Source organism: Gorilla gorilla, chromosome X (assembly GCF_029281585.2).
Source record: "Gorilla gorilla gorilla isolate KB3781 chromosome X, NHGRI_mGorGor1-v2.1_pri, whole genome shotgun sequence".
Classification (NCBI taxonomy): domain Eukaryota; kingdom Metazoa; phylum Chordata; class Mammalia; order Primates; family Hominidae; genus Gorilla; species Gorilla gorilla.
The window spans coordinates 21,041,266-21,066,940 of NC_073247.2; the positions used below are offsets into that span (position 1 = coordinate 21,041,266).

The window sequence follows — 25,675 nt, forward strand, 5'->3', positions numbered from 1 at the left end:
TGGGGATTACATTTCAACATGAGTTTTGGTGGGGACAAACAAACCACATCACTGTATGTCACTGAAATTGTACTCTTCTAGTTTTCCTCTGTCTAACCACTGCTGACTTCTACCTCTTGCTAATCAAAGCCTAAGTGTTTTCTGATGGTCTATGGTTCCTTTGACAGGGCCATCCAGTTTTTTGTTTCATGTACTGCCTCTCTGAGAATGACTGCTAGGCTTGTATCCCAAGATGGTTGAGAACCCCTTTCTGGAACCCAGTTTAGCACTGACAGTTCTTTGCTTCATGTACTGCAAGTGCCTCAGACTTGGAATGCACATCATGTGGGATTTATCCTCTTCCCTCATGAGCCTGTCTTTGTCTTCTCTACAGGGCTCCTGGTGTCTCCTCACAGGGCTTCTGTCCTCCTGGTCACCAGACAGCAGACACCACAGTTTCTACTCCTCCCTCTTTGGGGGAGGCACAATTATGGTCCCCAAAGATGTCCACAGCCTCCTCCTCAGAGCTTGTGAATATTTTAGATTATAGAGCAAAGGGGACTGACTGTTGCTGATATAATTAAGATTGCTAAGTAGCTGACCTTGAGATGGGGAGAGCAGCATGGATCATCTAGGTGGACCCAAAGGAATCACAAGGCTCTTTAAACGTGGAAGTGGCAGGAAGAAGAGTCAGAGTCAGAATGCTGAGATATGACAAAGACTCGACCAGCCATGCCTGGCCTTGAAGATGGAGGAAGGGGCCACAAGCCAAGGAATGCAGGCTAGAAACTGGAAAAGGCAAGGAAATGAATTCTCCCCAAGGGCCCCCAAAAGGAATACAGCCCTAAAGATACCTTACTCTTAGCCCAGTGAGACCTGTGTCAGACTTCTGACTCTAGAAATGTAAGATAATGAATTTGCATTGTTTAACACCATCAGGTTTGTGCTAACTTGTTACAGCATCCATTAGAATAAGGAGATCGCCCATCATCAGCACATCATCCATAATTTTTATCCCAAATTTCCCTTAATGGAGGCATTGACATTTTTAATGATAAGGTAAACCCACCTCTCAATGCTTTCCTACAAGTATTCTAGGTTATGTCTGCATACTCCATGAAATACAATTATTTTTCTAATTTGGAGTATATGAAAAAGAACATGCAATTCTATCAATTCTATCAATAATTTTACTTCCAGCCCCTCACTTTGTACAACTCTAAAGCCTTCACTACCAGGGAAATCAGTGAGTCATTAGACCAAGGAATAAACTTGTATGCCAACACTGGGTGGCCTGTGATTAATTGTTAATACCACGTGGCTGTCAGCCACTGCCCAGATGATTCCCAGGGCACTTCCTCTAGTTCTTTTCCAAATATCCTCTGGACTATAGAGACTAAGTTTATTGTTAAATTTACCAAAACATAACTGAGATGACAAACACACTGTTAAAATTGCACGATGTTACAGCAAGCCACGTGAAAATGGTTTCAGAACAGGAAGCTCCTATAAGTATTTCAAACAACAAATAGCATTGAAAATGTACAAATGAATTATTTGAGAGTCCTAAATTTCAGAAACGAAATCAAATCAATTTACTTGATTGTCCACTCCTCTTTACCCCTATTCACCTGGGTAATTAGATTTAGTTGACTATTGCTGTTTGGATTTTTGCTATGAGATTATCTTTATTATAGAACTATAGGTGAAATATTTTTTTAAAGACTGCAGAATGATGTTTCTATCTTGGACCAGCAGAAATACAGACTTTCAGAGGACTCAAAACTACTGAAGTGTGAAACACTGGAAATCAACCTGAGTTTGGGAGGCAGATTGCAACAGGGACCCAACTCAGAAGGGACTTGCTCTCATCTTAAATAAGCATAATTTCTCAACTCAAAAACTTGTCTAACACAAACTCAATAAAAACTGGCTGCTACATCCAAGATGAATTCATCATAGGGTATTTTGAATAACATAATACAAGCACTCAGCATCTGCATATTCAATTATGCAGTTTAGTATTTGACTTTGAGTGATAAAGACCACCGAATAAAGACACTACCCAAATGTTACTTTACTGATTAGTACTCTGGCCAATTTGAGAAGCAGGTGGGTTAGTAAAGGCACAGTAAAACAGGGCCATGAACTGATGGAAAAAGGGGAGAAGGGGATCCAGTTGGATTTAACTGCATTCTGAAAGACTGGAAATTGATAGCATAAATGTAGGCTGTTTCAGTACAAATGCAAAGTGGTTCTTAAAAACAACAGTATAAATAATACATCAAGTAAGAACAGGTGAAAAAAGGTGATCCAGTAACATTTTATAGGTAAAGAATGTTACTCTGAACTATCACTGCATTTAGCCTCCAAATGTCAGCACACTCAAATTCATTTGCTCAACCAGTAACAGACAACTAAGAATTTCTGCCAAGCAAATTGTAGGGGACCAGAGGGACTGTTTGAAAAAAAAAAAGTGACAAGCAGATGAGCACTGAGATGCTAGCCTCAAGTTTTAAAATAATTAATACAATAGATATTTTGAATAACTTGACATTTCTTCTTTAAGAAGTGCTGAAATTATTATTATTATTATTATTTTACCTCATATCTGAAGTGAGAACCAGGGAAGACTTTTAATTTCGCCAAACACCCACCTGGTGGAATTCATGCAAATCAAATTAAACTGCTAACGAAATCTTTTCTGTACTTTCACATCTGCCTATAACATGCTCATTCTTAGTAATTGGATCTCTAGGACATTCTTTAAAATAATCACATACTCGCCTGACCATGCAACCTGATTAATAATGAATGAACATTCCTGAGAAGAATCACTTCGAAGCATGGCAGATGTCTGTGGGGATATGAAGGCTTTAATGATCAAAATTAAGGGGAAATGGAAGCTGGGTCACACTGTCTGGTTATTTTAATTGAAACCTAGTCTTCCAAATTTACTTAACAGAATACTTAAACACTCCTTCTCGAGGTTCATTTATACAAGCAGACAAGCACAAAGACAAATGGCAATGCAAAAGAACAACCCAGATTCCTCGAGGAACAACCACCCTATCCTGTTCTGTCCTAATAGTGCAGAAAACCCCTCAGCAGTTTCAGAAATCCAGTTTGTTCAATTGAAAGACTGATAAACAGGTTAAAAACAGGAACTAGTACATTGGTCCTTAATAGTTCTTTGAGCACCTCTCTAGATTCTGACAAAGAGATCACCTTGAATACCCACCAATGGACTGCACACTAGTTCTTTTTGAAGAAACATCGCCGTAGGCAGAGGATGGGGACCCACGAAATGATAGACAGGCCACCGAGACCAGACGGTGGGTGGCAGGCAGTGCTGGAGCGGTCCTGTGTGTCTGTGAGTGCGTCAACAGTGAAACACAACAGGAAAATCGGTCCAACAATTCCAGGAAGGCCAGCTCCACCTCATCCACTCCGCCAGGGTTGCCCGAGTTGAAGAATCAACTGCCTTTTCCACGGCCCCCGCCACAACTTCCCTATCCTCTGGCCTACTCAATGTTCAACTGAACCCAAATGGAAAGGTAGCTCAGGTCAGCTCAACACCCACTGCCTGGTCCAAAAAAATGAGGACTTGGCAATGGGATCTGTACTCTCATTCCTTACAGGGACCAGCAGCAGCTTGGCCGAATGAGACAGTGTCCTGTGGCAGAAGGCTGAATGCTAGCTTTCAATGCCACCAACAGGAGCCGTCCTGCCCAGCTCCTGGGGCTGGGAACAGGCACTAGACTCATTTGCCTTTGGGGCCTTTCAGTGTCCTACTGAGCACATGATCACATTATGCTCTGCATGCTGGCTTGTTCATTTAAAAAAATAATATACACATTATTTTGTGCCTTTATCTTCTGAATTAATGTATAATGTCTGGAAGAAGTTTTCTTCAAAGTTATATCAGGAAGAACAATCTCCAGTACAGACACAAAGAACAGTCATTTATTTCTTCCAAAAATAGTGACCTAAATAGCAATCTATCATCCTGATAAACAATTTAAAATATATGTATACACACACAGGTTTCACATACACACGTATGCATACATTATGTACACACATATATAAAAACATCGTGTGTGTATATATATATATATTTAATATTACATACACGGTATATATATAATAGCAAATCTGTGATGGGTGTCCAAAATTTCAGTCTCCAGAATGGCAAAGAAAGGGTGAACTGAGAATGGAAAGAAGTAATCTTTTAAAATTTGATTGACTAAATGAGGAAGGGGAAGTAGTCTTCCTAAAAGAAAAAAAAAAAAAAAAAAAGTCCTGCGCTGCAGTTCTTTGAAGGATATTGCTTATCACCATGCAAGACAAGAAACTGCAAGTAAAGTAAATCATCAGGAAAGTGTTTAAAAAAAGAATCTTGCACAATTCAATTCATAATCCAGACATTTGGACTCCACCAAAGGTGTTTAAGGAACATTCATGATAAAGGGGAAGCAGAGGCAAGAACTGCTTCCTCGGGCTGCCCAGTCTGCACGTCTCAACATCTACTTTATTGCCATTGCAACACTTCACAGTAAATCAAAGCATGCTTCACATGTTAGGACATAAAAATGCAAACATAGATTTTTTTGGCTTATGTCTCTCCAAATTATAACTTCATTTGTCTTTTAACAATGAATAAAAGGATTACTCAATTTCACATATAGATGACTTCCTTAAGAAGTTCTCATTGTCCTCAGAAGAGACACACATAGATCATCAAGTAGAATTCTAAAGAACTTTTCATCAAGACATGGCTTTTGTTAAAACAACATTTAAATTGTCAAAATTCTACAGGCCTAACTTTTCCCTATTTTGGCACTGTAGTGGAAAATTAGCCTGAACATCTGAAGTTGAAACATCAGGAAAGAAATATTTACTCCACCCCTCAAGAGAAAATGATAAACAACAAAAAAAATTATAATCTTCTAAAGGGCATAATCTGACAATTTGCAGATGAAATTTCTCACTATCTGAATGTCTCAGACATTTCATGTCTTTTACAGTTTAAGAAATAAAGCATTTAGTTTTAAAGGCACACAGAACCTATTTTACATTATATTGAAAATGACCGATGTTTTCCAGGTCTATGCTGTACTGGGTATCATGCAAGAATTTGGTTCTGAAGGCAATGATAGCAGACTGGACAGAGAGGAAGAGGGTGAGAGATGGCCACACCTAGTCTCCTGGCAGAAGTCTAAATCAACCCTCCTGGTGAACAGACCAACAGCGTGGTGGTAGCAGAAATGGAAGTCACTAATTTCTGTGAAACCAGTCACAGATGAAAAGCATTTAACACTGCCGTCCCTGAATGCTTTCTCAAATGTATTTATAGTTTGATAGGCATTTCTATATATATCCATATAACTATGTCTGTATAAAGTCCTATATATGTCCATAATGGAATTAGTTTTTGTAGTTCTATACAATGTGCATGTATACATAAGTACACATATACATATACAAAAGCACCTTTTCAGAATTATTTGAGACTGGTTAGAATTCACTCTTCACAAACCCCTCAGTCATAGCATCCCTTCTGCATTACAGAAACATTCCTTCCTCAGTGCAAAAACAGAAACCTGTAGATAATGTTTATTTAAAAACAACTGCCTGCTCATATCTGCAAAAGGTCACCTGGAAATGAGCAAAATGACACAAGTGATCTATTCTCCGAAAGACCAGTCAAGTGGGATTTTTGCAGCAAGTATAATAGATTGTGCCCTGGAGAAAAGCTTGCCGCTTGGGGAAACTTTTTCTTACTTTATTTATATAATACTCTCCTAGAAGGCAGAGAAAGTACACACCCTCCCCTTCCCAATTATTACCAACCAGGAGCAAAATAGTTATTGATGATGGCCAATGCAACATTTCACAATTGTTCTCTGAACACTGGAAAGCTTAAGTTCAAAGACAAGAACAAATACTAGTCTCGTGACTCATGGAGGTAATGACGATGTTATAGAGTAACTGATTCCCATTGTGTGAGCAGATTGGAAATTCTCTCAAATATGATGCCTCCTTTTCTCAAAGAAAATCGCTTTTTCCCTCAACTTCAAAGTCAGCCACACACAAAAACCTTTTGCTCACAATACCCTGAAGCTACCTCGTGATCTTAAAAAGTAAGGAAAACGAACCCTTATTCACAACTCCTGGTTAACTATTACGAATAACATGCTTTAAACATTTCCCCTGATCACTGAAGCTCTGCAGTCAGGGGAAGAAGTCTTTTTTTTTTTTAAAGGCAACAGAAAGAGGAGTGACTCTTTTGTTCTGAATGTTATTGTAAAGCACCACATGAAAGAAGAGGAATGATGGGAACATGGCAATGAAAAGGACAACAGCGCTGACAAATGAAAACAGGATATTAAGAACAGCGTCGGGACTGTGTGTCTGTACAGAACAAAGCCGGGAGCCTTCTTGGAGAAATTCAAGCAAAAATACTCTTAACACATTTACATGCTAATGGATGAACTGTAGTTTCTCCAGGTGGCACAGATCTTTAAGTCTGGGACAATAAAATTAGGTTATCATTAAAACACATACACACACACACACACACACACACACACACACACTGTAAAGTGTCATAAAATTAAAACTGCCTTCAAATCACATTCAATCACACGCCCCCCCACCCCGCCCTTTCAACCAGTGATCTGCTTCTGGAAATTTCTAGATCTATGTTTTTCTCTTTGTAAAATAAGATACCGGTTCTGTCAAATAACTGAGCTAACTTAGTATATAGTCCCAAGGAAAGTGAACTTTTTACAAAAAGAAAAACAATTTTCTCTCCATTCACAGCACACTCTAACTTACACTTTAAATATAACTTTTCAATAGACCTTTCAAGAACTCCCAGGGAAACTAGGCAATGGGTACTGTGCTGAGAAACAATGACAGCAACTAAGTGGCTAACATTAATATAGTATACCGCTTTTGCCAAGTCATGGTGGTAATATCTTATACTTTTCTTCTGACGCAAATTCCGCAAAAGCTGCTAGTATGATAGTACATTTAATAAAACATCATCATAGCTTATTGGACTTATCACATAAGAATTATTACTGTAGTCTCTAAAGAAGTCCAAAAAAGTAAAAAATGTCTGATTTTGCGCTCCATTAAAAATTTCAGTCTTTTTTTTTCTCTTTTCTATGTTCTGCCACTATTCTCCTTTTCCCCCCTTCCTGATCAGTCCTTTCTATTGTCAGATGAGTGATGAGCTGATGTGCTTTCTTCTTTACCAAAGCATTTCATCCAGCTTTCCCTCTGGCATGCTTTCAGAAAACTTTGGGCTAAGCCCTGAGCTCAGTGTGCCCAAGTGTTCTTGGTCTAGTTTTGGGCTGACACTGTCAATGTGGTGTCCTGTAAAAAAAAAACAACAAAAAAAAACCATGTAGAGGTCGGGCGCAGTGGCTCATGCCTGTAATCCCAGCACTGTGGGAGGCCGAGGCAGGCGGATCGACTGAGGTCAGGAGTTCGAGACCAGCCTGGCCAACGTAGTGAAACCTCATCTCTACTAAAAATAGAAAAATTAGCTGGTCATGGTGGCGGGTGCCTGTAATCCCAGCTACTCGGGAGGCTGAGGCAAGAGAATCACTTGAACCTGGGAGGCGGAGGTTGCAGGGAGCCGAGATTTCGCCACTGCACTCCAGCCTGGGTGATAGAGTAAAAAAACTCAGTCATATAAAACAAAACAAAAACAAAAAACAAACAAACAAACAAACAAAAACATGTAGTACCTTGAAGCCAGATAACCTGAGTTCAAATCCTGGCTCTGCCATTTCCTTGCAATGGCAGATCGGAGCCAGATACTGTACATACCTTATACTCACAGATGCTCTTCCTGTCTTCTATGCAGTTTCCTTATCTGAGAGCAATCTTAAGGGTCCTTTGAGGATTAGTGAGGTGAACTTTTTAAAATGCCTGACAAAATTCTCACTCTTATGGAAGGACAGGGTGGTAGGGGATGGGGGGTTGGGGTCCTTCTTCCCTTCTTGTCCTGAATTGCCTCTTCCCACTCTTCTTTGAATAAATTCATTATCTGTGTTTTTTACTGGAAACCTCTTCATACCATTTTTGCAAACAAGAAGGATATAAATCCATTTATTCAATAACATTTATGGAGCATCTTATGTGAACAAACAGTATGTGAATGTGAAATGAACTAGCATTTTTATTCTTAACACTAATGACTTATCTTCACATTGGCAATTTCATCTGTTTCCTACACTATGACATACCTCTGTTCATTACCACTGATCTCCCACCATGAACTTGGGGCTTCACTTCTGCTTCCCAGTGAAGGTCACCCTGTCCCATATGCACTCTTTGTCAGAATTTTTTTATTTTGCAGGAAATAAGGGACCCTGGCATGGATGGAGCATGTGAAACTATCAAGAACAGTGAAATGTTTCAGATTTTTGCTATTTGCCAGTTTCGTTTCATGAATGCTGGCAGAAGACACCTGAATCAAAGATAAAGGCTGTTTTTACTCAAATGGTATGTGTTTCATGTTCTGTTGGTTCCCCTTGTTCTTGAAGTCCTATGGAGCATCCTAGGTCCATGTTTTCACACTCAGGAGATTTGCATCATACCTAAGCAACTCCAAGCTTAGGGAATCTGAATCTTTTATAATGGACTGCAAGTTAGCCTGCCCAACTTTTGCCCTGGAGGAAGACATTGTCTTTAATATAATGAACAACAAACAAACCTGCCTTCTCCCCTGGCGCGAGATACTACCTCTATCTCCCAAGACTGTTTGCTATACAAACATCCTGGGAAATAGTCTGGAATAAAATCATTCAGTGCTCCAGCTCACAAGAGGTACAAAAAGGTGATAGATCCATGGAAAATTATTTCCTAATAGACACAATTCCTATCTCCTCCTGGGGATATGGCCAATAGTTGTTACTAGAAATCAGATCATCACTGGACTTTCTAGCAGTTACCACAGAGGCAGAATTTCATTTGGCACTGAATGACCCTTGAGTCATAGAAGACTAGAGGTAAAAGGAGCCTGCAAGAAAGTGATAAGAACTTCCTTACCAACAGCTCCAAGCTCCTTATCCAACCACCCTCTGACATCAGCTGTTGTACAAGGAAAATTGGCAGAAAGCAGGTAAGCCTCACCCATAGATTTTGCTCAAATAAACAGAGCCCTTAATGTCCTTCATAGTCCCAAAACAGCTTGGGTCTGGTCTGCAACTTCAGCTCTTCATTCTGAACCTAAGCTAATTTTAAGAGTTTGGTGCTTGTTTCAGCAGCACATAGACTAAAACTGGAATGATACAAAGAAGATTAGCATGGCCCCAATGCAAGGATGAGAAATTCATGAAGCATTCTATAATTTTTTATTATTAAAAAATATTAATAAAATAAGAGTTTGGAAGAGTAAGCTAATTTTGTTACTTTTATGACATTGGAAATCCTATATGTATATCCATTTGGCTTTCTTTAAGCATTAAAAAAAATTAGAACTACTTCTTTTGGAGTAAAACCAGAAGAGTCATTTCTTTCATTACTCTTTCATTCCACTGGTATTTTTTGAGGTCATTCTGTGTGCCAGGAGCTGCTCTAGGCAGCAGCAAATTGGTGGTAAATATGAGCACAAAGGCCTGCCCTTGGAGAGCTTACATTTTAATGAAGGAAATAAAAAAATAAAAGGTTTTTAAAAACACAAACATTTCAAAGACTCATACATAAAATGAAAGAAACAAAAAGGATGACATGATAGAAGGTAGATGGGTGGTGCAAATCTATGTTAGCTAAGGGGATATTACTACTCATATTTGTGCTGGCTTTCTTGATATTTTGGCTTTTTCCCTGCCAATAAACAAGCAAAGAGTATCTGAATTTCAGTATAAAACTTTCTGGTGTTTGGTCAGAGAGTTGTGATCTAATTTTTCAAGTTGTTAAATGCTTAGTTTCAGATTGCCTCAAGGATAGAGTTCTTTTTCAAGGGCATAAAAATCCAACTTTTACTATTTCTTATAAAAAAATGGAATGTGATGAATTATTGTAAAGTAGTGACATCTTTATTTATTTTAGTAATAAAATTTTGAAAGAGAAAAGCCACGAACACTTAGTGAGCCAAAAAAGCAGGAACCATGATGTTTTAGTCCATTTTGTGCTGCTATAACAGAATTCTTGAGACTAAGTAATTTATAAAGAACAGCGATTTAGGCCAGGTACGGTGGCTCACGCCTGTAAACCCAGAACTTTGGGAGGCTGAGGCGGGTGGATCACTACATTAGGAGTTCAAGACCAGCCTGGCCAAGATGGTGAAACCCCGTCTCTACTAAAAATACAAAAATTAGCTGGGCGCGGTGGCAAGTGCCTGTAATCCCAGCTACTCAGGAGGCTGAGGCAGGAGAATTGCTTGAACCCGGGCAGCAGAGGTTGCAGTGAGCAGAGATCACACCACTGCACTCCAGCCTGGGCGACAGACTGAGACTCCATCTAAAAAAAAAAAAGAACAGAGAGCAGGTTAGGGGCCTGGTATCTCTGTTTCCAAGATGGCACCTTGAAGCCTGTGTCCTCTGGAAGGGAGGAATGCTATGTCCTCACATGGCAAAAGAGCAGGAGAGGAAGAACCCACTTCCACAAACCCTTTTAATAGCGGCATTAATCCATTCGTAAGGGCTTTACCATTAAGCCCCACATCACAGTACTGCTGCATTGGGGATTAAGTTTCCAACAAACGAATTTTGGGAGACACATTCAAACCATAGCATATGGTATTCAGAATTACCTGAATATCTTAAGTGTTTGATTCTACGATGTTAACTCAAAGTTGAAAATAACCATGGATGTACAGTTAAGGTTATAGGGATGGACAGGAAGGAAATGAATAGAGACATTGGAAGAGGCATTGGTTTTGTCAGTACTTACTCACCAGCTTTTGCACCACTAGAAGAGGAAATTTCAGGAAGGAAAGGAAGGAAATGAGGGAAGAGTGCTGGGGGAAATGAACACATGTGACTACAGTTTTATGACCGGTGAGCACCAAAGATGAGTTAAGACTAGATCCCACTGGCTGACAGCCAATGTCTTTTGAAATGTCATAATGTCATTTGACAATGACAATAATATCAAAAAGCATCTCAAAATAAATAAATTCACTGGCTAGGTAAAATTGCAATAGCAGCTGAATCATGATTTTTTTAGAGCCCATCACTTTAAGAAAGGGTTAGAAGGAAAATAATCGCAGAGAAAATTGTATAGCAGGACGAGCCGCAGACAAAACTCCTCAGACACCGAGTTAAAGAAGGAAGGGGTTTATTCGGCTGGGGGCATCGGCAAGACTCCTGTCTCAAGAGCCGAGCTCCCTGAATGAGCAATTCCTGTCCCTTTTAAAGGCTCATAACTCTAAGGGGGGGGGTCCACGTGAGAGGGTCATGATCGATTGAGCAAGCAGGGGGTACATGACAGGGGCTTCATGCACCGGTGGTTAGAGTGAAACAGAACAGACCGGGAAGTTTTACAATGTCTTCCTATAATCTATAGATAACATCAGTTGCTAGGTCAGGGGTGGAATTTTAACTACCAGGCTTAGGTCAGGCAGGCCCAGGCCTGGTTTCAGGTCTGGTTCCTTGGTTTCATGTCTGGTTCCTAAGTGCCGGGCTACCTGCCTTTAGTTTTGCTTCTCTTTCCTTTTCTGAGTATAAAACAATATAAAACAATATGAGAGGGTCTGTCTCTCTTCTCTCATTTCCCCCCTTTGAGACTCTCACTTTTTATTAGTGGGAGTTCTCACTCTTATTTTTGCTACTTATGTCTTCCTGTGCAATAGATTGATAATGATTCACATAGTACACTTGTGCTGATACATAACACGAAGTGACACTGAGAGACTGGGCTATATGCTCGGCTAATTGCAAAAACAAATTTCCTGTTTTTCCTGGAATTTCTGGTACTGACACATTCAGTTCATCATAGAAGGTTTGAAATACTGGCTCAGGAGAGCGTTTATAAACTTTTCCTCAAACCACGATATTTACTTGAAGATCCAGTCCAGCTCCATCAATTTTTAGGGTTACATGTTCCTCTTTTTTCTAGTGAGGATTAAGGGGGTTGGTTATTACTAGTTCTAAGGGGTTACACTGACCACTGGTACAGGAAGGGCCACTTTTCCCTTGCTGAAGGTGGACAGGATTTTTTTTTTTTATCCAAGTAGCCTAAATGACACAAGACCAGTATCCACATTTATTTTTACACAGTCTTAATTTATGATAAATGTACTTATTTTCTGCCATATAGCCTCTTTCTTCATTAAGAGAACCACATCCTATTTTTAACCTATTATTATTAACGACAGCACAGGCATCGAATTTCAAGGTGACTTGTTTGGGCACTTCTTTTTTTGTTTTGTTTTGTTTTGGCTAACACTTTACTCGTATCGTTTATGAGCCTCCACCAGTCTTCAGTCCTTAATCTTATTTTAAAAACTATGGTCATGGGAGGCTCAGATGGGTCATAACACACATCAGGTTGGTCATTTCCCGGGCCACATACCTTGTATAGAGTAACATTATACAAACAAGTTTTTTTAGAGTTCCAGTACACTTATAATAACTGTAAAATAATAGGACTGTAGCAACCTTTTGTCCCACTTCAGTGACTTGATGTATATACTGGGAACAGCCCTCAGTCTGAGGAAGGTCAGTTGAAGTCCTTACTGTACAAGTCCAAATTTTAAGGAAAATGAGTCCCGCGATGAGTTTCCTCATGTTTCGGCCGTGCATGGACCAGTTAGCTTCTGGGTGTGACTGAAGCAGGGCTTGTCGTCTTCTTCAGAGTCACTTTGCAAGGGTTGGCGAAGCTGCTCCCATCCACGTACAGCTCTCAGTCTACTGATGTTTAAGGATGGTCTTGGAGGTTGGGCCCACTAGAATAAACTGAGTCTAATACCTCTACACAGTTATGTTTAACTGGGCTCTCTGATACCAGGAGTAAGGTGGCGGGGTTTAGGGTGTTGCAAACTTCAATTGTTATGCGGGGATTTTCACAGAGCAAGCTTTGGTATCTAGTTAGTCTAGCACTCATTAGCTAATGATGTCCTTTGGTATTTATTAAAGTCACCACAGCATGGGGGGACTTTATGTTTAGGTTTTGCCTAAGAGTTAGCTTATCTGCTTCTTGTGCTAACAGGGCTGTTGCTGCTAGGGCCCTTAGACATGCAGGCCAGCCTTTGGAAACCCCGTCTAGTTGTTTTGAGAGATAGGCCACTGGCCTTGGCCAGGGCCTTACATTCTGGATTAAAACTCTAACTGCCATGTTTTTCTTTTTCTGACACATAGGGTGTAAAGGGTTTTGTTAGGTCAGATAGCCCCAGGGCTGGGGCTGACGTGAGTTTTTCTTTTAACTCATGGAAAGCTTGCTGCTGTTGGTTGTAATAGATGTAGTTTACTAATCTACATTTTTATTAACTGTCATCTACCAAAATATTGACTTAAATCCTGTAACTATTTGATTTCAAGCTTTACATTGATCTGGTATTCCTCATGGGACTCCAATTGCGTCTAAATGGACATGAGAGTTGAAAGACCTATAAGGGGCTTCTCTCGCTTTACAATGTCTTTTTTTTTTTCCTTCTGGTTGATGAAATGCCAGGGTGAAAGGGATAGCCAATTGGACTAAAGTATAAGTGCCACTCTAGTTATTCGGCAGAGTGCCCAGTAAAGGTCCACCACAATACCACCACACATCCACGTGAGGATGAACAAGGGCTGACTGATTGATAAGCTCTTGAAAATTCTTAAGCTCATCGCATCCCTTCAGGTCTCCAAGGAATGCTAAGTTTCCTCCCTGTCGTGAGAGACAACAAAGTGAACTTAGTGTTGGGAGACGGAGGCTGGACGGCCCTCGGGGGCTGACCCGCAGGGTGCCGGACTTTGGGATATAGCAGAGAGAGCTTGGCATGACTTATTACTCCAGGCTGTAGAATCCTGGAAAAGAACTACCACGCAGCCCACGCCTGGTCGACTGGAGGACCACCTTAGTGGAAGGGGGACAATCAGGGCCTCTGGCCTGCCATGTGCACAAGCATAACAATTGCTTTTGTTTAACGTGCAGATGGAATATTTGATCCATTCCAACCAGGCATTTGCATCTTGGTATGCTGTCTTAATTGCCAAAGTTTGTTTTAAGTTTTTAACTTTTATGATCTTCTAGTAAAATGAATGTTTCCTTTAGCACCTATTTTTATTAGTTTTTAGACCAAAGAAAGCCAAATACCATTTTACATTTAACAATGCTTTCTGTATGATTTTTATACTAGATAAGCTAAATTTTACCTTTATATTAGTGTTATTGATGTTAAACTTAATTTTAATAAAACCTTGTAGACATATTTATCTAATTTTTAATGTTTGACCATAAGCAAGATTTTATATACTCTTTTTAACCTTTCATAATTTTTGTTAAAGAGCAGGTTGGTGCTTTAAGAAAAACCTGTTGCATTTTTATTTTAATGTCCAGTTCACAGAAAAACTGGATGATACCTTTTTAACTTTAGCTAATATGTTTACACACAGAATTTGCTTTACAATTAACGTCTCAAAACTTGCTTAAACTTTCAAAACAATAATTTTTTTAACCTTTTAACGTAGGTAAAAATCCACATTCTTATGCCTCCTTATAATCCTTTTACCAAAGGTATATTTTACTTTTCTTATACACCTTGCACATAAACTGTCTCTTCAATAGTACTTAGTACTTTTAAATTATACAACATTTTTTGCATAATTTTTTTTTCCCGTTAGCAAAGCAGCTGCCGCTACAGATTGAATGCATCTGGGCCATTCGCGGGTTACTGGGTTAAGGATTTTTGATAGGAAGGCCTCAGTGCTCTTGGGATACGCCCTTGTTTACACTGACAACAAAGTAGTATTAGAGTGTTACAGGGTTACTGAGAATACCTTTAATTATTAATTACAGGTTTTTAATTTACCTTGGCTTTTAAAGGAATAGGGTATACTGTTTTTTTTTAACTACTTGTATATTTCTCTCTTTCTCTTTTTCTTTCTCTCTTTGACTTTCTGTCTCTCTGTCTCTCTCTGACTTTCCTTTTACCTCTGTTTCTTCCTCTCTTTCTGCCTCTCTCTTTCTGTCTGCTGGTCTTTCCTTGCCTCTGCCAGCCGCTTATGCTGCTGTTCTCTTAACTACTGTGGGGGGAAGGGGATCTAAAACCAGCTGTAACTGTCTCTGTACGGAAACTGGTCTGGGTGCCTTGGCTTACAGGCTACCTTGTGCCATACCTTTGAAACAAGGGACCTGTCTAGGCTTCCTTCTGATGGCCAAGCCACCTCTAATGCTGGCCAGTCTATTTCACACAAAGTTTTAAGTTCTCCTGGTGTCATAGTACCCCATAGTCTTCCTTAAATCCTTTCTTGAAATTTTTCAACATAGTTCCTAGTAGGGTGGGCTTATTTGTGCCTGACCCATGCTTCTTTGAGACAAAACACCATGCTCACACCACACGCACACCACAAAACAAAGAACAGGTAAAAAGGGCACACACACACTTTTGCAGTTTACACCAAACCAGAATCAAAACCAAAATTAGAGTATCCAGAAATCCAAGCCAGGTCAAAACCAAAACTAAGCAATCCAAGCAATCCAAGTATCAAGCAATCCAAGTCAAGTCAAAAACAAAAACCAAAGTGCCGGTACTGCCACACCGTGGGTGATCAGGCCATGCTTCCACTCAAATGGAGTAGGCAAGTTCCTACTCAAATGGAGTAGGCAAGTTCCCAAGACCAGTCCTGTGAAGCAATTCAAACCAAGTCAAAACCAAAACCAACACCAAAGTGCTGATAAAGGCACGCTGTGGGTGATCAGGCCACGCTTCCACTCAAATGGAGTGGGCAAGTCCCCAAGACGAGTTCCGTCAAGCAATTCAAACCAAGTCAAAACCAAAACCAAAGTGCCGATAAAGGCATGCCGTGGGTGATCAGGCCACGCTTCCACTCAAATGGAGTGGGCAAGTTCCAAAGACTAGTCTTACCAAGTTTTAGATGTCTGGACTCCAAGTGCCAGTTCCTTCCCAGTGTTCAGCCACTGTATTGATCCTCCACGGGGGCCTGCCACACATGGCTCTGGCGAGGCGTCCCACCTGGGCAAATGCCTACCCGGGAGCGCTCTCAGGATCCGCGTCGCTCCGGCTGGTTGGAGTCCCCCGCAGGGATGTTCCACAGGGCAGGCTAAAGCCACCTAAGGAGCTGCCTCAACCGTCTGTTAATCACCTCGCTTCCTGGTCAGGGAACCAAGAAATGTAGCAAGACGAGCCGCAGACAAAACTCCTCAGACACCGAGATAAAGAAGAAAGGGGTTTATTTGGCCAGAGGCATCGGCAAGACTCCTGTCTCAAGAGCCGAGCTCCCAGAGTGAGCAATTCCTGTCCCTTTTAAGGGCTCACAACTCTAAGGGGGGTCCGTGTGAGAGGGTCGTGATCGATTGAGCAAGCAGGGGGTACATGACAGGGGCTGCATGCACTGGTGGTTAGAGTGAAACAGAACAGACCGGGAAGTTTTACAATGTCTTCCTATAATCTATAGATAACATCAGTTGCTAGGTCAGGGGTGGAATTTTAACTACCAGGCTTAGGTCAGGCAGGCCCAGGCCTGGTTTCAGGTCTGGTTCCTTGGTTTCGCGTCTGGTTCCTAGGCGCCGGGCTACCTGCCTTTAGTTTTGCTTCTCTTTCCTTTTCTGAGTATAAAACAATATAAAACAATATGACAGGGTCTGTCTCTCTTCTCTCAGTTGTAGGAGAATAAAGTTGCTATTGTAGCTATAGCAGAGACCAAGAGAAGAGCTTGGGAAGTCTGGGTGGTGGGTGCCCTGTGCCACTCTTCCACAGTGAAGCAAATAAGGTTTGTGGGAAGACAGGGTCGCAGCGTTCCAGGCGAGGGGTTATAAAGCAAGTAGTCTTCTGAGGGTGAGTTATTCCCAACCCAAAGACTTTTTGGCCTAAAAGCCAAGATTTAGACTGTTTATTTGGAGACTTGAGAATTCTGCCCAAAATATATGTAAAAAAAAAATGTACTCTATATAAGAACAAATCCCATAAACGCTATGAAGCTTCTAATGGCTTTTAAAACATATTCTCAAGGCAGGCTAAAGTCTGAGAGATTCTTCTTGTATTATCAAAGTATGCTTCCTTGTTATCTTTGAGATAAATTATAAATGTAATTTGTAAAACACGAATACAAGGCATGAGTTTGGAGTTAATATTAAAAGGTATGACCTTATCCCTAAGGTTATCCCTTATCCCCAAGGGAGTTGACTTAAGAGTTTTTTTGTTGTTATTTTGCTTTGCATCTTATTTGTTTGTTTATTTAAAATTTAAAGGAAAAAAGTTTCATTTTAAACAATTTAATTCTCATTGAAATGCATTTTAAGTGTGAGTTTCATCCTGTACATTTTATCCATTGAATCAAATTAGACAAGAAGCTGGCTTTTAAACATTAAAAAAAGGCAAAATTAAAATAACTCAGTACTTAAGATGCAATCTAGGGCTTAAAAATTCACTTACAAAAAAATCTAGCTTTAAGAACAGTGAGCTTTCAAGGTGGCTAAGCTATATTAAAGTGAAGTTATACTTATTTTGACTATAAATATGAATACTGATTGGAGAAAGCATCACACAACTATATGAGAACACATTTCATTTTTGAAAAAACAAATTTGAATGCCTGATTTGTCATCTTCATGGTAAAGATATGTTGGTTCTCTCTTTTACGTACTCCTTTAGCTTGTCCTTATATAAGTCAACAGGGTCTCTTGATTCAGGGCATAGTTCCGAACAATTCTGCCAGTTGTCTAAATCTGTTCTTTCCATTCCAAATTCCAAGTGACTCTTTCTCTTTGAAACAGATGCAAATACTTAGTTTCACAACTTTAGTCATTTTCATCCTTAGAATACAGACTGGGAAATTGCACACTCCAGGGGTGCTGGGCAAAGGGTGCCAGACCATGGCAAGGATGCTGGTGACTTCACCGAAGGGAGCTTTATTGTGCCGGAGCCACTGCCAGCTACCCTCCTCCCAGCACCGACTGCCAAAACATCACAGTCCAAAGAGGGGTGCTTCGTTCCCCCTTCCCACCTCCCCCCCTTCACCTCCCTGCCTACCAGCATCCAGAAGCAATTCTTTGCATGGGTGCTTCTTCATCCTGATCCTGACTGGCAGCTCCAAGGATTAAACTCAGGTCCTTTGGAGCAGTCGCTTTATGCACATTAGCCCCCTGGGGTGTTGAACTCCAAAACCTCTATTTTTTCCCCCGGGTCTACCCTGTATCTCACAAAACCCTAGTTAGCCACTGTGGTACACACTCTTTCTTCCATTCCAGGCTATCAAAAGAAAACAAAACAAAACACCAGACCTTACAACAATATGATGGATATGGTAATGATCGAGCGTCTTTAGGGTAGTGGGTAAATTCCAAGTTCTTTCATAACTGAGACTTGGGAACTCGTTTTCTTCTTTATCATTAAGACTTCACATTTTCATCAGCAGAATCTTGCTTACAATAGCACAAATGATAATTTGGCTGAATGAAAATGGCTTGTGGTGTGTGTATGTGTATGTGTGTGTGTGTGTGTGTGTGTGTGTGTGTCCATTAAAAAAAGTTCCTCAAAACTGCTGAATGAAAATCAAGACCAGTGTCTTCTTAATCAAACAAAATTTCCTGCTTAGGGATTGCATTAAAAAAAAAAAAAAAGACCATCTGGCCTCTCTCTGCTATTTGAGGGGTTTTTTTCTCCTCCTCACTTCCTGGTTATCTTTAGCAAAACATTATCATTTCTCGTATAAATTGTTTTTACCACGGTGCATTTCCTTCTGTGCATTACTTTAATAAATGGGATAGAAAGCATTGCTCCATTTCTTGAAAAATACTTTTCAGCTCTAAATGGCAGGTTTAAAGGGGGAAAAAATGAAAAATGTGCTTAAAAAAAGGAAGATGGAAGTCAAATCACAGTGAGGGCATTAACTACTCATGTTTCTTTAAACACTTCTGCCAAGGCAAGCTCTTTCTTTTTCATATATACATGTATATATATAGAGAGAGTAATAATTAAAATCCAAAAATGAAAAGCCACCCTACGCACCCTACCCTACTCATTTAAGGTGATAACTATGCTAAACACCCTCCAAGAAATAAGTCTGAAATGGAATTAATTTCCATGTGGGAACAAAGATGACAATAAAAATACGATCAAATCTCAATTAACTGAAATTCTTTGGAAATGAGAGAGTACTGGTTAATTTAATTTTCTGGTTAACTGAACCCCAAATAGAAACTTAAAAAAAAATCCTAATTGAAACATTTCTACAATGCTTGAGTCCACTTTACTTGCATAACTACAAATCACATATTGGATCTAATTGAAAGGTTTGAGGTAATTTCAAATCTTATTTTTCCTTGAGATCATCATTAAAAAGACCTTTTTTCATTTGATCATAAATAGAGATGACGTAGGAGATTGACTTGAATGTATAATTGTATCCATGACCATGGATTTTTACAGTAATTCATAATATCATCTTCTTCCTTGTATTTCACAAATCTTTAGGAAAAGTATAATGTAGAAAACTTGTGGTTAATAAAGGTTTCATATTTTAGCAAAGTTCAGGTAAGCTGAGGTTTTTGTGCATTTACATGCTAAACAAAATGACAAAGATTCCTGCTTTTCTCACTGCTGTTCAGTAAGAGTAAAAAATGAATGATAATTTTAATATAGTACTTCCGATCAATTTTGTTAGCACAAACTAAAGACTATGGAATACTTTGAGAAATATATAAACTAATTGAGAAAGCACTAGTGTTTAGTTTCCCAGTGGAACATAATGGCAGCTCAAGACTGGTCCCAAATGTCCTCCTTCCATGGTGCAGTCATGTCCAGTCCAGCTTGGGCTCCCCATTCCAATTTCCCACAGAAATTTATACTGTGCCACCTGTGTTACCAAATAATGACACCATAATTGAATCAAATTATTGCCCAACAAAAAGAGACCTCTAGTCTTACATTTTAGCGTTCCACCCTTTGATGAAGGTTATTGTAGAAGACGCTCCTGTATTGGGTAGGAGATTGGGAAAATGTTAGCAAGATCACTTCCAGCTCTACAATTCCAAATAGCTTGCATTGTATGAGGGAAGATAAGGATAAGACTGGGACTCATGTTCTGTCTCTGAATACCCACACACTCTCACACTCTGTCTCTCTATCTCTGTCTCTGTCCCTCTGACACACACACACACACACACACACACACACACACACACACACACCACTTTTTCTTTTGGGGAGAGGAAGATATCACCAAGTCCTCATCCCCCAAAGCAATACTAGGCAAATTTATTTTGAAATCTTTTATATGCCAAGAACTCTGATAGCTACTGAGCACACAGTAGGGTTTTCATAAATATTTCCATAAAGGACTGAATGAAGCTGAGGAGATCTGCCATCTCTCACTTATGGGCCTACAAAAGATATTCTTAGAGGGAGAAAAGATCAATAATGTCAGATTTAGCCATGGTACTGGTGTTTGTGCCGATGACTATTGTGAAAATAGTACAGTTGTTACACACTAAGAATAGGACTGTATTGTAAGGCATATATATGTGTATATATATATTTATGTATTAATATTATCAACTAGTATGTCTTGGGCACAAATGTGTGAAGAACATTTTGAGGATGCATGTATTGAGTATATATTTTAGATCTCAATCTGTAACTCAGTTTAGAGCTTGCAAAGATAAAATCAGTGGGTCCTTATTTTTGTTCGCTTTGTCCTTCTATCTGTACTGTCTTCTCTCAGTATCTTTTCACCAAGCCTTGCCCTGAAGAACGATAATGACACCAAAACATAGGCACTTTTTCTTTCTAAGGACCCCTCAAGGGGTATTATAAACTTAATGTCTTGGGGAATTCTGCAGAGACTTTCCAAACTGGTATACTCAAAATCAGTGTCAAGGCCCTGAGGGTGATTGGGCCCCAACTTCTGTCACCACAGTGATTTCCAGGTTGATTGGGTGCACCTGACATCCTTGGGTCAAGGGTATGGACAAGTAGCCCTGTGCCATATAGAACCACCAAACACTCTTCCAGCCCATAAAAGCAGCATTGGGAAGTACTGCGGATTATTACCTGCTGACTGTGTGTGAAGTTGTCCTTCCAATAAATACTTATTTTCCTTAGAAAAGGGCAAAAAGGTCTCATGATACATTACTTAGGTAACTGTTATACCCTAATAGAGTAGCGCACTTGTATTAATTCTTCACCATACAAGACAAAGAATATATATAAAATTTCGTGACTTAATGGAAATAATATTTATTTAGGGAGTGATGAATTCTAGGCAAAATAAAGAATGCATCAATATTCCTAACACCCAAATGGTTGACATGTGATGCAATTTACATAAGGCTTCCTTTGAATTTCATTTTTTGGAGCTTTCCTTCATATATCCATAACTGGCATTTAAAAAAATACCTACAATATGCCAGGCACTTTATACAAATTGGGTCTAATCCCTACCCAATCCCTAAATAGTGGGTATCATTTTCCCCCTTCTGCAGATGAGGAAACTGAGACACAGAGTTAAAGCATCTTCTCCAGGGCCACACAACTGGCACATGGCAGAGACCAGTTTAGAATCTGGGTTTTTCTGACTCTTAAAGATCTCTTTCTGGAAGTGAAATTACTATGTCGAAGACACATCCGCATATTCATGTTTATTGCAGCACTCTTCACAATAGTCAAGATATGGAATCAGCCTAAGTGCCCATCTACAGACAAAAGGATAAAGAAAATATATTTCTTTATGGGGATGATTAGGACAATGGAATACTATTCAGCCATAAAAAGGATGAAATCCCGTCATTTTTGGCAACATGGATGAGCCTGGAGGACATTATGTTAGGTGGAATAAGTCAGGCACAGAAGACAATTACTACATGGAACAAACCTGCACATTTACCCCTTGAATCTAAAATAAAAATTCAAATTATAAATAAAAGAAAATAAATTTTAAAAACATTAAAAAAGATAAATACCACATGATCTCACTCATATGTGGAATCTAAAGAAGTCAATTTCATAGCAGTAGAGAGTAGAATAGTGGTTCCCAGAGGCTGCTGAGGGTATGGGGGAAGGGAGGAACGGGTAGAGATTGGTCAATAGGTACACAAAGTTAGACAAGAAGAGTAAGTTTTGATGTGCTATCACACAGTAGGGTGACTACAGCAAATAACAATGTAACCTATATTCAAGACAGCTAGAAGAGAATATTTTGACTGTTGTCACCATAAAGAAATAATAAATGTTTAAAATGATGGATGTGGTAATTACCCCAATCTGATAATTATACTGTGTATCCATGTACTGAAACATCACATTGTACCCCATAAATATGTACAATTATTAGGTGTCAATTATAAGTACAAATTTTTTTTTAAAAAATTTCTTTCCTCAGCAACATATTGCTGCTACAGCTTCAAGGAATTGGAAATTTTTGATAAACTAATATGAATAAAACGTGGACGCTGTAGATTCTGGCAGTATTTCAACTACTTCTAAACTTTAATTTTGAAAAGAGGAATAGTTAAACATTGGTCATGTGTTCCTTCTTCACCAGGAGCTATTCAGAAATTTCACAGGCTAAACCCTCCCAGTTCTGTCTTAGAAGGACTGACATCTGGATCATATTGGCAAGGGGGTGCTTTAAACATAACAGAAAATTAGGAGAAAGACCTAAGACTGGATTACTTCCACGAGTTCACTCACCGATATCCGCCCAAGTACTGTCTTTTTTCTTGTAACTAGCTTGTCACCCATTCTTTCTACTCAGTGAACAATGGCTTGTGACCTCACAGTTAGCGAGTTCATAGGAGAAATATATCAGTTATAATTAATGTTTACTAGAATAAATGTAAATATTTTAAAACATACAACAGTTCCAAGCACATGTGATTTCCATTTTATTTTATGAAACATTAAAAATCCACTTGTCCACCCCATTAATTATAACCTGCTCCCAGCCCTGACCTGTATATAATTCCTCCTGACATAAATTGGAACAAGGTGCTCAGAATAGAAGCAGCCTATACCCCAACTGGGCTACAAAATGTCAAGTTCCCAAACCTCTCAAAAGTGTAACCTGACATTTTGCTAAGATTAGAGACAGTTTATGAATTTAAAAAGAGGGCTTAAGGACTCACCACAGTTAAACCTACAGTAACTCCTGAAATATCCAAAGTAAATAGGACTAAGGGAGCCCTGGGGACACCAAAACCCTGTTCGAAGAGAAGGAACAGTCTTTAGTGGGTGGTATTTCTTTGCAGAAAATAATGTACATGCATTCAACCAGAATTAAGAAGAATGCAACAATAAACTTTGAGGCTGGAAGCCCTCTAGAGATCTAAAGGAGTCATGAATGGGCCATGTGAAATATTTCTCCTTTTGCTACATGTGAATGATTGAATTTATACTGCCCATTAATCCTAAATGTTGAAGGCAAAAAAAAAAAAAAGAGAGAATGGCTAACTTTTTAAATAGTATTCTTCTTGACATGAATATAATATGTATTTATTATACATATGTATAATGTATATTGGTGAATATTTATAACATTCCCAAAGAGCAAAACACCTATAGAGGGATCTAACCGCAAAGAAGCAACATTCCACAGGTTGATCTTTCTAGTCATTTTCTGTACCTCTTAGCCACAAAAATGGGATCAGACTTTATGTTTTGTTTTGCAAGTTGTTATTTTAAATATAATATATTGGGTGATTTTTCATGTTTAAAGACTCTTCTGACTTTTCAAGATTAATTTTAAGTACCTTTTAGTACAACTAAAGTATTACAGCCACCTTCCAAATCAAATAGACTATATAAGCTGAAGAGTTACTAAATATTAAAATGTTAGCAATTTTTCCCCATTATAACATGCACTGTCAATAGGGGCAATATTGCCCCCAAGAGGGAGAAAACTAGTTCTCAGTGGCAAACAAACAAACAAACAAACAAACAAAAAACCTTACTCTTTTTATGCACAAAGCTCAGATATACATAAATAGATATATACTATATTTGTGGTATTAAAATTTCATGCAAGGAGTAATTAGCAAAAAATGTTTCAACAGGCTCCTTGTGACAGAGGGTTGAAAATGAAAATAGGTTGTAAACACTGCACTACAGCATCAGACTTGTAAAAAGTGGCCTTCATATTGCTAGAATTCAGAAGATGATTTTTTCCATTTTAAATTTATCAACCTTGAATAAATTTTTAACTCATTTCTTAGTTGCAGAAACCAAGGTTCCAAGAAGCAGATTTTTGGAGAGTTATTGTTTTGTGATATCCCCATGGTCAGCACATGTGATATCTGCCATGTTCTTACTAAAGACTCCTTGGGGTCTGGGTTAGGAGGCACATGTTGAGTGAGAGGATGTTTTGAGGGCAGATGAACACATCATCTCAGAAAGAGCTAGGGCCTGCTAAGTCTGCATCTCAACATTTATCAGCTCTTGCTCTGTGCTGCCCTCTTGTGATGTCTGGGCCTCCAGTATGCCTTGATCTCAAAACCTTCAGTTGCCCTAAATTGATGGCCCACCTGCCCTCCAGTGCTTCTTGGCACCAACACCAGGAGATGGTCAAGGAAAGAAGAGAACACCAAAAGCAGCAGATTTCCTTAGAGGAAGAAGCCAGTGTCAGAAGAGGAAGAAAAAGTCACAAAACTTCGCTTTGGCCCTTTAACCCTAGGAAAGGGCGGGCCAATTTTCCACAAAGCTGCTGTTATTACAGGCCACACAGCTCACCAAGGAGCAAGGCAGGAGCTGAGATTCTTCATCACCTTCTGTGGTAGGCAGACTTTCTAAAATGGCAGCCCAAAGATGTCCACCTGAATCCCTGGAACTTGTGAATGTGACATCACTCCTTGGATTGTGTTGTGTTACAGAGCACAGTTGATGTTAGAAAGGGAGATGATGCAGGTGGGCCTGACCTAATCACACGCACCCTTAACTGCTGAGAACGTTTCCTGACTGATGAAAGAGGAATTTAGAGAGATTCTATGTGTGTGAAGGACTCAATGTGCTGTTGCTTTGAGGTTGGAGATGGCCACTTAAGAAGGAATGCAGATGTCCCTTAGAAAGAGTGGACCACAGCTTATAGCTATCAAGGAGTTCAGTCTTAGAGCTGCCAGAAAGTAAATTCTGCCAACAACCAGAGCGAGCTTGGCAGCAAATTCTTCCCTAGGGCCTCCAGATAAGAGCTTCGTCTGGCCAACAGCTCGATTTCAGTCTTGTGAGACCCTGAGCAGAGTACACAGCTGGGCCACCCAGACTTGCAACCTACAGAGCCACGAGCTAATAAATGGGGTGTTGGTTTAATCTGTACATTTGTGCTAATTTGCTATGCAGCAATAGTAAATGAACACACCTTCCCTTGTCTATGACCATCCTGATGGGGGGCATCCTGGCAATGTCTGTCTCCTAGATCACAGATTCTGGTGAGCGACAATCAGTTCAAATACAGTATCCAATCCCGGGTCTCTGACTGACTTCTTAACCCTTCAAGAATCCACAATAAGTCTTGCCAGACAAGTCCTAGCTCTTGACCTCTGCTCTGACCAATTGTCCCTTAGGAAGATTTTAATCACCTTC

General features: G+C 39.6%; 1 protein-coding gene and 1 non-coding gene across 12 annotated transcripts in view; one reads left to right on the top strand and one right to left on the bottom strand.

Moving 5' to 3' along the window:
- MID1 (midline 1) overlaps positions 1 to 25,675 on the bottom strand; it is a 388,305-nt gene that overhangs the window by 127,804 nt on the left and 234,826 nt on the right. Inside the window, exon 1 of one of the 11 annotated variants that reach the window (XM_055377022.1) lies at positions 16,013 to 16,387. The exons of the other annotated variants lie outside the window; for them this stretch is intronic. The gene's annotated coding sequence lies outside the window, so the exon portion shown is untranslated. Of the gene's footprint in view, positions 1 to 16,012; positions 16,388 to 25,675 lie in introns of those variants that run through there. 11 annotated transcript variants of the gene reach the window in all.
- Positions 9,254 to 9,356, top strand: LOC115932489 (U6 spliceosomal RNA). The gene has a single exon (XR_004068767.1). It is a non-coding gene; the product is annotated as a U6 spliceosomal RNA (small nuclear RNA).